The following is a 9,659-nucleotide window of genomic DNA, read 5'->3' as shown; positions in this document are numbered from 1 at the left end:
GAAACTTTAATACATATGACTAAGTATGTAAAAAAAGCCAATCTGAAAAGGCTACACACTGTATGATTTCAACTCTATGGCATTCTAGAAAAGGCAAAACTATGGAGACAGTAAAAAGATCAGTGGTTCTGGGGCTAGGGGTGGAGAGCCGTGGGGAGGGTTGAATAAATATGTGGAGCACAGAGGATTTTTAAGGCAGTGAAGATACTATCATGGTGGATACATGTCATTATATACTTGTCTAAATCCATAGAAGGTACAACACCAGAAGTCAAACCCAATGTAACTATGGACTCTGGGTGATTATGAGGTGTCAACATAGTTTTATCCTTGATTAAAAATGTACCACTCTGGTGCAGGAGGTTGTTGATAGGGGAAGCTGTGCATATTTGGAGGAGAGGGTAAATGGAAAATCTCTGCACCTTCTCAATTTTGCTGCAAATCTTAAATCGCTCAAAAAATAAACAAATAAAATACTTTAAAAATGAGAAGACTTCATGAGTGAGAATGCACAGAACCTCTTTTTCAAAGCTCCTTCGCTCAGCCACAAACCATGGGAATTAAATTTTGTTGTGCATTTAACAGACAACGAACATAGAGCAAGGTCACAAATACATGTTGAGATTACAAGACAAGACACTGAACAGAAACCAGCGATCACTGGCAGCCTTGTGATGGCTGCCTGGCCTGGATACACGCATCTAATGTCACCCTCGCATGTGCCAGTGGGTACCTCTCTCACTGCCTCCTCTGCTCTGCACACAACACCACTTCTTAAAAAGTGGGTCTCTGCAGGGCAGGAAGAACGTTACAGGTGTGCCTTGTGTTTCTTATGTATTTAAAAATACATGTAAGGATGTCACTGGCATCTTTTTGGCTTTTAGACCTGAGTGATGTTATTTGATAAACACTGTTCTAGTCCAAACACTCCAAGCATTTAGTCCAACCCTCTAGTTTTATAGACGGGAAACCAAGGCCTGGAGATGGAAAGGGACTCTTGAAAGTGATTTCAACAGCCAGGACTTGCCTGAGAATTCTGGTCGGACATATTTGAATTCGATCAGATGAGGAACTTAGGAAGGTCTGCAGGTGGTGCTGCTTCTAAGGGGCTCAGAAACACTTTGGCTCAATCTTCTTGCTTGACCTTGGGTTTTTGATTAAGGGTGGGAAACATTGCTTTCCGTGCCCTCAAAGATTAAGACTCTACCAAGTTGTTTGCTTAAGTGTTATTAGAGAAAAAATTTAAACAGATTGAATGTAGTACGTCCCCATTTAATGGTACGTGTATGAAAAGTGGTAGATCTATGAAAAACTAACTCTACTGCTATCAAAAATGGCAGCTGTGACAACTAGAAGTATGGTGGATTGATGGCAATAATTGGTGCTGCAACTACTGGCTTTCCTCTATCATGCCTCTTTCCCTGAAATGTGTATAGTCCTTCCCACTTGAACTTGAGCTGGTCTTGTGACTTGCTTTGACCAATAGAATGTGAAGGAGGGTGAGATACCTGGCACAGTCATCCCCGTTACCCAGGCGATAGCCAGCCACAAGATGTGAACGAGGCCATCTTATATCAACCAGCTGACCACAGATGCATATAACAATCCCAGTCAAGATGAGCTGAGCCTGCCCAGACCAGTGGAACTGCCCACTTGACCCACGGGATTCATGAGCAACAATACACATTGCTTTAAACCATGAATTTTGAGTGGGGTTATTAAAGAGCAACAGCTGGTACATACAGAGGTGTTATGGGGGTGGGGCAGGCAGGCTGGTGGGAAAAGCAGGCAATGAGCACGACCAGTACGACCTCTACCACGTGAGACGGAGCCAAGATACACAGCAGCAGACCACACCGACCCACGCTTACGGAAAACACTGGCTAGAAACACACACATCTCAGGGATGGTATTAAGAAATGGATTTGGGTAATTTTAGTTTTCCTCTTTTCCAAATTTCCTGTAATGGTCTTATGTGACTCTTATAAAAATGCCTTTCCATAAAACAAAGTGCAGGCTGGTCCCACTCAGGACTCTCATGCCGGAGGTGGCAATGGCCCATCCACTTCTTTGGGGATGCCACCCAACTACTCGCGCCACCACCAGAACCAGCCCCTACTGTGGCCAAAGACCAGCTATTGACACAAGGCAAAAACTCTTATTCACACTTAGACCTCTTCCCTCCAAAATGAGCAGGAACCCACCTGCAACATTTGTCAAGGTCACTCAGCTAGATGACAGGGGGCTGGAGCCCGGGAAGGGGTCTGTCTCAGACGGAGGGAAGCTTTGCTAATCTCAGGAGGGCAGGTCAGAGCTTCTTGGGCACCCTGGTTCTCAGCACCCAGCCAGCCTGAGGACCCAGGCCTCTGGGTGGTGGGGGAGGGGGTCTCTCAAGGTGGGCTTTGCCCAAGGGGGCCTCACATTTCTATTTTCCCCAGTGCTACTGGTATAATAGCAGAGCCACACCACAAGTGACTGGAGCTGAATTCGAATAGCCAGCCTGGCCCATTAATGGCCTCTTATACATTTAAATTGGGAGCGATCCCTTTGGGATTTGTAATTTTATTCATGGAGATTGCACCATCTAATTTGAATACAGCAAGCCATACGTAAGAGATACAGGCGCTCTGGTGGTTTCTCTTTTCTCTCCTCCTGTTCGACTGTGTGGCCCCGAGGGCACACAATGTGGCACTGCCATTCTTGGCTCTCTTTGTCTCCGCTGAATAGAGAAAAGAATCCTGGTGCTAAAGTCAGTTGAAACCAAAAAAAAGTGAGACCACAGTCTGCATTTCACGCTGTGTGACTTAAGCAAATGACATAACCTCTCTGAGCCTTGATCTCCTCATCTGTAAGTGACAAGAGGGTGAGCTCTCAGGGTTGTGAGAGAGCTGCACACCTGGGAACACATGCGAGCATCCAGCGAGGAGCCCTTCTCAGAGCAACAGCTCCTGGAGCTGGGCTTGCTGCCCTTCCCCCTCCTGGGCCACTCAGGGCAAGACTGAGCTCTGAGGAGCGCAGCTCGTGGCTGGAAAAGCAGAGGGACAGCAGGGCATGGGGTGGAGACTGGCAAAGAGGCTGGGCACTCTCTTGGGTACACTGGGGGCCTGTGGCTCTCTTGCTCAGACTCTAAGTCTGACCTGGTGGATTTGTCCAAACATTCTAAGCAGCCATCTCCATCCCCCTGCTTCTGCCTCCTGCTGAGTGTGGGGAGGTGGGCACCTTCTGCCTCCACCCTGCAGGGCGGCAAAGCTCTAGTCCTCTCTGTTCTCAGATCCCCCAGCTTATGGGGCATCAGTATCCCCACCTCCAGGCCAGCCCCAGGGAGAGGGGTCAGGGAGAAGGCCCCCTCTCAAAAGCCCCACCATCCTCTATACTTTCTTGCTTCCCCTCCATTCCTCTTCCTCCTTCAGCCTGGGGAAAATTTACTTCTCTGTAATCCCCGCACCTAGGAGGTGGGGGGAGGGCAGAGAGGGGAAACACTGGCTCTTTCTGAGCTGTATCCTTTATATCAACTGCTGATGGCATCAAGCTGATGCCCAGAGGCCCCCAGAATGCAGGCTTTTTGGGTGGGTGGGGAGTTTCACACAGCCAACGCTTTGGTTTTTGAATCACAAAACAAATGTTATTGGGTTTTTCTTGTTGTTCGTTTGTTTGTTTTTTAGTTTCTTCTATCATTCTCTCCTGAAGCATCAAATATCTTAAGTATTGGGCACAAAAATTCACATCATTTTTTTTCTGGACCACCTCGATCCTCATGTTTTTAAATGTAAGTAACAATAAGAAGATGGGCACAAAGGTGGTTTTTCCTTTATCCCCTAAGAATGGGATTATATGTATTGTCATTATCATTTTCACTTGGCAACATGTACTGTAAACATCTTTCCATGTAAATAAATTTATAGAATAAATAATTCACATTAATTAATATATTGAAAATATCATCCACCCCTCTCTTCCCACCCCATGCAAACACTGATCTCCTTCTCCAGAGCCAAGAGGGTTGTATAAAAACAGCACTGTACATGCCGTGGCTCCCTCACCTTTCTCCCAGATTGCTCCCTAGGCCTCCTTGAGGTCCCCCGGGGGTAGGGTTTCCAGGCAGGAATTCCCACTGATTATCAGGAATTTTTTTCGCTTTCCCCTTCCTGAAGCCCAAGATATAAACTGTTTTCTGTTCTCCACGATGAATCGTTTCCACAAAGCGACGGCCGATACTACCATCCACCTGGGTTCAAGGAGCTGATTTTCCCGATTTGCCGACCAGCTTTTCTCGGGATTCAGGAACGGGAAAGCGAAAAAAATTCCTGACAACAGGTGGGAATTCCCGCCTGGAAACCCTACCTGGGGGGAAGTTGGGGCAGCAGAAGGCTAGCAGGGGGCTGAGGGTGTCTGCTGCCACCTGCACAGAGCTGGTGCTACACGGTGGCCAGAGCTGCTTCACCTCACTTTGGGGAAGAAGTTTCTGGGCTCTGTGTTCTGTTGTTTTTGATAAATTTAATCAAGTTCAAGTACAAGTAGGAGTGTATGGATTTAAAGAAGATTCTTCACTGAGCTTTCTCAGCGCACAGCTATAAATGCATCTGCCTTTAGACTCATAATAAAAATGGAGCATCAGAAAGAAGGAAAGGTGCTGGTGGGAGATGTTCCCAGCAGTTCTATCGGTGGGGAGAGGTTACCCAGGTGTGTAACAGTAGAGAGAAGGCTAAAGGAAAGTAAAGAACTCCAAATGAACACTGGGAATATGACCTCGCCATAAAACAATGAGAATTACAGACCCATGTGGCTCTATGAAGAGATGTACGAGACAGACCAAATAATGGTGAGTGAAAAAAATGGACTCAAAATAACCTGTACACGTTGTGACTGTTGTGTGCAATCTCGGTATCAGATGTGGCCAGGGATGGGTCTAGCTGGTTTGTGCTGCCTGCACAGCCAAGTGAAAGCATGATGGCTACTTTAAACCTGATACCAAAGCCTGACTGGGCAGTGATTGAGGTTGGCAGGGTAGGGTGGACAGGAGAGAACAGTCAGGAGGACCCAACGCCTATGTGTTCTGGGGAGGCAGAAAGGCCTTTCAGACCGGCTTCCCACAAGGGTTGATGTGGCAAAAAGCCTGCTGGGGAGGAAGTGAGCGCTCCTTTGCTGCAGGTGTGAGAGTGCATGACCAACAACAAAACCTTGGGATATTTCCCATCTCTGTGATCTTTTAGAATTCAGTGCTCCAGTTCCCTGGCCGGGAGCCACCTGCTGCTGAGCACATTAGCAGGCTTGAACAAGCTGTTCCTGAATGAGGCTCAGAACTCAGTCCCTGCTCTTTCTGGCGCGGTGGAAGCTGCACCTCAGCAGCACACAGACTATCCAGGAAGTGGGGCTTGGCTGCTGGGCTGGTTCCTGTATAGAAAACCTGGCTGTAGACCTTGGTATTTCTGGATGACCAGGACAGACTTACCAAAAAGAACGTCTGAGCTGGAGCAGTCTCGTGCACCTCACCTCATTGCTCCCCACACAGAGGGGCATTCCCATGCAGAGGGCCAATGACTTGCCTAGGGACACGCAGCTAGTGCAGAATTTAGAGCCTCTGTCCTGGGTTCTTAGCACCAGCTGCCTTTTCTAGCACCTGGCAGGTGTCGGAGGTGCTCCCTTCTTAGTTCAAAGCAGAAAAAAGCAGCTGCAGGATGAGGCAGGCAGGGGTGGGGAGTGGCGGCGGGAGTCAGAGAGCAGACTAGGCCAATGGCTTCACCTGGCCCACGGGGTCAGAGGTGTCCCATGAGGGACTTGGCTGGGATATCCCTCCACCAGCACGGAGAGCATGCTAACAGGTCTCCTGTCACTGCCTCCTTGTTTCTTGGATGGGATAAAGTGGCCATTGGACAAGATTATTTTTGCATGGAACAGGATAGTTATCACTTAATTGAAAACAATCTGATGCAAATTAAGTTCAACTTGTCTAGCTGGAAATAAAGAAGTGAATATTTGGGGCGGTTTCACTGCTGCAAAGGCAGGTATTTTAAGTAAATGAAAGTCATGAGAACAGGCTGCTTTCTGCAGGCAGCCCTGGGAAATCAGCAGGGCCTCTTTTGAGTGGCCGCCATGACTGGGAAGCCCGGTTCAGCCCCGTGTTCAGGTCAAGGTGTGTCCTAATGGGTCTGTAATGGAGAAGTCCTGGCAGAACCGGGGCCCCATGGGGGCGCTGAGGGTGTCAGGGACCCATGTAATTCTGCTCAGAGGTGGAGCCCCATCCCCCCTCCAAAGGACTCCTGACAGACTCAGGCTCCTGTTTCCTCCGGAAACAAGGAGAAAGAGTGAGTCAGAAGAGAGGAGAGAGAGCCACTGACATAAGTCTAATGTGGGAGGTCACTTCCTGTCCTTCTCTTGCTGTGCCCTCCCTCCATCCTAGGCACCACACCTTCCACCTCCCGGGCACCTGAGCCCAAACCCTGAGTCCTTCGGGCTCTCCGTCAGTCATACCCACACACCCAGTTGACCACCAGCTCCACCTGCTTTCCTAAGTTCTTGGCTTTCTCCACATCTTTCCATCCCCACTGTATCAGTTACCCACCACTATAGCAATGCCACCTAACACACAGCCACAAACCTCAGCCCACAGCAACAGGTGGTTCTTTCTCATGGTTTTGCTGCTCTACTGACCTCAGCTGGGCTGGCTCGTGAGAGTGCAAGTGGGAGGGCAGCTCTGCATGTCCCTCATCCGCCAGGATCAGTGGGCGAGCCGGACACGTCCTCTTGGTGATGGCGGATGCAAAAGAGGGCAAACGGAAACATGTGAGGCCTCTTAAGGTCAAGCCTCAGAACTGGTATCCAGCTGCTTCTCCTGCATTCCGTTAACCAAAGTCAGTCACAAGACCAAGCCCAGAGTCCAGAGCTAGGAGGGTTCACCCTCCACGATGAGGCTGCAGCCAGTGTGTGAGTGCGGTGGGTGAAGGCTCTGCTCGAGTCCTGACCTTCCCCTTAGGGTCCCCACCTCTGGTGTCACCCCCTCTAATCTATTCTCCACAGAGTAGTCAGTTTGCTCCTTCGAAAATGCAAAGCTGACCATGTCACTTTTTAGCTTAAAATCCTTCCTTCGCTTGGTTATCTTATTCCTCTTTTCTGAGAATAATTGGAATTGTCTTTAACAATATCCTAAGGGTCCTATGGAATGTGTCAACAGTACAGCTGTCATGGTGGCCCCCCCTGATTGACTTGCTTTGCTTCTCCCCTCTCTAGGGGCAGCTCTGGCTGTTCATGCTTGTATGTGGCAGTGCCTGGGAGAGCTGCAGCCTGCACACGCCAGTGCACCCAGGAACACCGTGAAGCAAACCCTCACCAGCAGGGGACTGCAGCTGCCGCCTGGAGCATCCTCTGCATACTGTCACATGGGAAGGCCAAGGACAGCACCAGACTCTTGGGAAGGACCGTATTCTCTTCCAAAACCCAACCACAAATCTACCCAGATAATCCACTTGTGCTCATTGAAGCTGTATAGGCAAGTACTCCTCACAATGTGACCTGGAGACCAGTGCTGGTCCATACGTTCTTGGTTACACGTCCACGAAGGAATAAGGAGCTTGCACCAGAATACATCACTACATCACTAAGCACACTGTTGAGTTCAGCTGACTTTTTTCAAAGCAAGACTTGTTCAGGGAAAGAAGCAGTGTGTTGATTTACTCTCTGCAAGCTCCGTATCTCATGCACGCTGGTAACTAACAGCTTATGGTCCAGCTACTCTGAGACTGCTCTAGTCTCCTTTGTTCCTGGGGACACGGATCTGAGGTCCCCAAGCATCTCTGAGTGATCCCCCAGAGTAAAATTATGAAGGCAGGGAGAAGACAGAAGCAAACCCAGGAAGCTTCTCTTCTCCAGAAATGTCGGTTAAAAGCTTAAAAACCTAATACATGCTTGTAATAAATTCAAACAATACTTCCTCTGAAAGCAAACCCTCTTAGAGATAAGCAAGAGGAACAGTTTGGTATGTACCTGCCAGATTTCTTTTGAAGAGTATACAAAGACACATTTCTTTATATGTATGTACACATTCCCAAACATCTATATGCCTGTCTATATCAACGGTAGTTTTATTTTTACAAAAAATGGATCTGAGAATGCATTTATTTCATTCTACAAAGTTAATGCTTATTGTTCTGAAACAAAGCATAAAAACAGGCAATGTTCTGGGGGACGGCAGAGGAGAGGGACGGGTGCCAGCGTGAGGTGGTCCTGGTAATGTCCCTGCTGGTGGCCGTGAATGTGGGACGTGGCAGCCACCCAGAGTGCCCTGCCCTGCCCTGCAGCCCGAGTTCTGTGCTGCCCACTTGCCCAGTGGCAAGGCTCCACTGAGCCAGTTGCTGAAGGTGGTAGGATTTCGCTGGGCAGAGAGGCAGGACAATGTGATGGCAGGGGTAAGAAACAGAGGTGAAGGCCTGGAGTGGGGGGTGAGGCTGACCCTTCTGAGCCCCGTCCACTGCCCAATGATTGCCAAGCGGAGGCACACACATCTGTGTTCCCTATCTTCCTTCCAAATGTTCCCCTGCCCCTGTCCGTGGCCTCAATCTTGCCCCTCCAGGCCCTCCAGCATCAGGAACCAGAGTGTGGCCCCCTTGGGAGAAGAGGGCCGGTTTGCATTGCAGAAGTGGTTACTGGGGTCCTAGCTCATTAGGAAAGCAAATGCTAGACCTAAACATTAAGGAGAGAGTTCCATTTACGAAGCCCATGTTGTTTACACAGTGAGGAGAAATTGATTCCTGAGAAGGTGGAGGGTGGAGTTCAGGGATGTTCCACTGTCCTCTCCCCGTTAAACACACTGGCTAGTGGGCAAACCAGCGTGCGCCTACTTCCACTTTGACAGCTGGTCTCATAAAATGGGAACCCTTTCAACGTGGGAATTCACCTTGTGCTAATCTGGATAATTAAAAAAAACACACACACACACGCAAAAAAAAACCCAACCAAAATACCCCACAGAAAGAACTGCTGCCGATCTGTGCAAATAACACCAGGTGCCTTTCTGTGTCTTATTCCAGTCACAGTCCTAAAATGACTGGTTCAGGTGCCACTCTGGGTGGCAGGGGGCAGGGCGCCTTCTGAGGGCCTCCTGGCCCAGGCGGCACTGCAGTGAGCTTGCATGAGGCTGCTGACCCCAAACCAATCCCGGGGCACCTGCCGGGCCCCTTATGTACTTGGCTCACATCACTTGATCCACCCACATTCCCCTTCCCTCTCAACCCGCTCCCCTTCTCTGGGCCTCTGTGTTGCCCTTTGTAAACTGGGGTGAGGGATGGGGGCCACAACAAAAGTTCATTCCAAAATAAAATAAAATAAAATAAAACGAGGAGGGGAATCTCTAAGAATCCTTCCCAATTTGATCTTATAAAAACAAATAAGGAGAAAACAGATCAGCTGAGAAACCCTGAGCTGGCCTGAGTTCAAAGCCAAAACCCAAGATCTTCTCCTGAGATCCTCTCACTCCATCCTAGGACATGTGGCCATCTTCTTTGGTCCCCCAAATTGAAGTGACCGATTGGTTCCTCACCCCTACACGCAGCCACAGACTGGGAGAGAGCCTAGCTCTCCAGTAGGTACCTGGCCTACCCATCTGCCTCCCAAAACAATGACTTGGGACGTCTGCCACATCATCTGGACTCAGCTCCACATCTACCCTG

The sequence above is a fragment of the Rhinolophus ferrumequinum genome, chromosome 12 (assembly GCF_004115265.2).
Source record: "Rhinolophus ferrumequinum isolate MPI-CBG mRhiFer1 chromosome 12, mRhiFer1_v1.p, whole genome shotgun sequence".
NCBI classification, from domain to species: Eukaryota; Metazoa; Chordata; class Mammalia; order Chiroptera; family Rhinolophidae; genus Rhinolophus; species Rhinolophus ferrumequinum.
The sequence above is the reverse complement of the archived record's forward strand: the minus strand, read 5'-3'. Positions refer to the sequence as shown.